This window comes from Cyprinus carpio, chromosome B14 (genome assembly GCF_018340385.1).
Source record: "Cyprinus carpio isolate SPL01 chromosome B14, ASM1834038v1, whole genome shotgun sequence".
NCBI lineage: Eukaryota > Metazoa > Chordata > Actinopteri > Cypriniformes > Cyprinidae > Cyprinus > Cyprinus carpio.
The window spans coordinates 27,342,534-27,346,765 of NC_056610.1; the positions used below are offsets into that span (position 1 = coordinate 27,342,534).

At 38.0% G+C, this 4,232-nt stretch overlaps 1 pseudogene; it reads right to left on the bottom strand.

Annotated features, from left to right (window-relative positions):
* Positions 1-1,014: 1,014 nt before the first annotated feature.
* On the bottom strand, positions 1,015-3,213 carry LOC122139682 (annotated as a pseudogene).
* Between the last annotated feature and the right edge of the window lie 1,019 nt (positions 3,214-4,232).

Sequence of the window (4,232 nt, forward strand, 5' to 3'; positions counted from 1 at the left end):
CAATGGCAACCAGCAACTGTATGTTTACCAACATTCCTCAAAATATCCCTTTAACACACAGGTTTGTAGCACAAATATTTTTACCATTTATTGCACTTTATTATTCTATATTTATTTATCCATTGTGGCTAATGGACAGGAATTTAAGCGCATTTACAAAAAAATAGCTTACTTCTGCGTTGAAAACGAAGGTGGATAAAATGATATCTATATAGCATTATAAGATACTAGGCATGGTCTTTGGAATTTAACTTCCAAATAAATGAACCTGTTTGATGTAAGATGATCTGTTTGACTTAGAACATCTTACATAAGCAAAACGTTTGAATAAGACTATAAAAAATTGTTTACATAAAGACACCATTAAAATGGCACATCTGGGTCATCCTAAAATTCTCCAGAAGACCATTTCCTGTTTTGCGACATCACTTTTCCATTCAGGATGTTCGGTTTTCCTCTTTATTCACAAAAAGATTGTCCCTGTTCTCATGTGCCTGACTGCTAGTTCCAGACAGCACAGTCTTTTCATGCTTCACCTCATTGGTATTGGGACTAAGCAGTTTTATTCTTCATGCCACATTCTTGGTGCGATCCAATGATAACAGAGCTGTCAGCCTAGAGAGCTGCTATCCTCAATTGTATTTATATCTATATATATCTATATATATCTATATATATAGATAGATAGATAGATAGAGAACTCCATATCCTCCATATATATATATATATATATTATATATATATATATATATATATATATAATATATATATATCTATATATATCTATATATATAGATAGATAGATAGATATAGAGATAGATATAGAGATAGATACAGAGATAGAGATAGATATTTAGAGAGAGAGATAGATAGATAGATAGATAGATAGATAGATAGATAGATAGATAGATAAATAGGAAATATCAAGCATCATGACATGTGAATACACTAGAAAGTCTGAATGTTAGTTTGCTTTTTTTCCTCATGTTTTTGCACTTTCATACCTGGACAAGGTAAGGCCAGGACGCTTCATTGCACAATGCAGGCGGTGCAGCACTGCTCTTGCTTCTCGGGCAAAGAGGTGTAGTTCATCTGCCTCACAATCTCAGCGACACAGCTCATCAAACCATGCTCTCATTTCTCTCTTGGCTGAGGTCTCTATGAAGGGAAGACAGCCAGCCCCACTCTTGTGCGAGGGCACGTCCGTCAGAGCCCGCCACCTCCCGCTCGGACTCCAGGTCCACCTTATTCCCCACCAAGATCAGAGGCACCTTCTCGAAGCGCTTCACACGAACGATCTGGTCCCGCATGGGTCTGATGTCCTGCGGAGCAGAGAGAGAAGGTAATGTATAATACATAAAGTTAAAACTCAGGACTCCAATTAAGTCAGTTTATGGTGAAATTAACAGTCTTAAAGTTGCAATGAAATGGAAGTGGGGACAGATCTTTTCTTCTGTATTGTGACATGCATCCACATGAAACGACATTAACGGAAAAAGACAAAATGTTGGGCGTGGCCTCGGTTCTGTGCTTTGATTTTGATTGGATTTTGAGAGACACAAGTGAAGGCAAAGGAGCTTGTAGGGGTGGGTTTAAGTAGACTTCAATGATGGGATTGATTAAACCATTTTTTAAAAAACGACACATGCACAGATGAAATGTTCACAATAAGATCAATACCATGCATTTAGAATATATTTTTTTCTGCACTATATCTGGCTTCAAATAGAAGACTTGTTAATAATAATCTTATTTTTGCATTACTTTTATGTAACAGGATCTCTTCCAGTGCTGTTGTTCCTTACATCATGATTTACTTTTTCTGAGTTTTGTTCTTTTTTTGAATAAAATGCTTTTCTTGTACAAGTAATAAAAAATGTTATGTACACGTGTTGTGAGAAAGAGTTGTATAATAAAGTATATATATAAAAAAAACATGATGAAAAAATTGGGTGTGTGAGATCACCATTTAAATATAAGAGGTTTCAACCTGTTGCATGTATGCCATAAACTACGTTTAAAAGAGACTTATTTTTGATTTCCTGTCATTTACAGTTTACCAGAGATGGCTAAGGTTTGGTGCTTTCCTAAATCACAGGAGTTTCCTTGCTAGAGTGATTTTCTGACTTCAGTTGTGGTAATTTGGTAAAAGTGGTAAGGATGTCCTAATCTAAACCTCAAAAGTCCATTAGTTGTACTAGCTGAGCCAGACATGAGATGCAATACTCACTTGAAACGACTGCTGATTGACGAGACTGTAGACTAGAATGAAGCCTTGGCCGTTTTTGATGTACAGATCTCGCATGGACGCGAACTGCTCGGTCCCAGCTGTGTCCAGGATCTCCAGCACCGAGGGGGACGAATCCACCTCGATCTCCTTCCTGTAGAAGTCCTCGATGGTCGGGTCATATTTCTCTATGAATGTCCCGGTCACAAACTGGACCGTGAGTGCGGACTTGCCCACGCCGCCGCTGCCCAGCACAACCACCTTATACTCCTTCATTTGGTCTGATCCAGGATTAAGCTACAGCTAACTTTATCTGCTCAGCAACGGCCATAAAAACATAAAAATACCACAGCACTTCTTATCGAGGCGTTCTATGACCAAAACAACACCGGGGAGCACTTTTATCGGGTTCGAGGAAATCAAAGCCCACAGATTCAACAGAGGACGAGAGTGTTTTCTCTGGGTGAATGTCTAGCTAAATCCACAACGCCCCTCCGTCTGCGCTCTATCGCCATTGGGATGCGTTCATCCGAGAGTTTGTTAGCCACAGAGGCGATGTAAAACACATGTATTGTGTGCAGTCGTGTCCATGTTTGGCGTTCGTGGTGAATGAAGCGCGACATGACTAGCGTTAGCTGGCTAGTGCTTCTCAAAGAGAGCGAGGCTGCACTCACATAAAAACGGCCCTTTTTGCTTTAATACCGCTTCTGAGCGACGAATATAATCACCGGGTTTAGTTTTTTTTGCTCTGAGATCCTTAACGCCTCGGAATCCTGTCTTTCCTTCCCTTCTTTTGCCTCTTTTCCCCGGCCCGCCTCTGCATATCGGCCCCAGACAGCAGCAGCAGCAGCGAGCGGAACTCTTCTCTCACGCTAGCGTGAACAACGAACTGTTCGGCCGAGTCGAATCTCTTCAGTGAATCGGTTGAATTGATTCACAGATTACACAGATTCACAAGGATTTGATCGGCTTTGAGTTAATAGCCAATTAGCAGAAATGTTACAAAAACCGTTAAGGAAAAATGTTTACGACTATACTGTACTGCGGTTTTATCAGCACGTAGTTGGTTATGATAAATGACTAATTTAGAACGTTTTTTCCCAAAATATAATTTTAGTACTGATTAATGTAAACTATAATGCACATTTATCTTTTACATGACTTTGTTTCATACACTGAATAACGAACGGCACACATGAAATAGCCTACTCCTATTAGAAAACCCTTTTTTGGTTGTTTTCAGGCCGTTATGACGCAATTACGCGCTAACACCAACGGATAGGTTTTTGAACCGGTTCTTTGAAATGAATTGTTCGAAAGAACCGATTCGCGGAAATGATGCGGCCCCTCCGAGGAGCTCCTCTTTTTCTCACACGCCTCAAACTGACCAATAAACATCCGCCGGAAATCATATCACTCTAACAAAAATGTGAGTTAGAGGATAGCAATTTTAAAAGAATTTAAATTAGTTTCATTTTTGTGAATCATTCCACTGTCATCTTAAGGGAAATTAGTGGCAAAAACTTTAAATTAGTATATACAGTATGTTCGTTAAAGCTGGAATCTAATTACTGCATATGACTTATTAAATAATTAATATAATTCATAAAAATATTAGTATTTTTAGTGCTATTTTATTTATTTATTTATTTTTAATATAAAACCCTCCAATATATTCTACACTGAGACTATATTTACAGACAGATAAAATGTAACTATTTAGGCCTAAGTATTTTATAATCTGAAGCCTCTATAGCTGGAAGGAAACCTAAGCTAAACATGTCCAAAACACAATCATATTGTAAAATGAGGTCAAAGAAAAGAAAAATGAGCAATCAATGAACATATTTTATTAATATCACTGACAATTTAAAGCTTGTGTAATCATGAAGTGATCCTCTATTTGTGGCCTCGGCTTGGGAATCAGGAAAATGTTACAACTAATGACATTATCTTGGCATGTCCAGTGTTTGGAATAGTTTTGTACAGTTAATAAAATTAACTT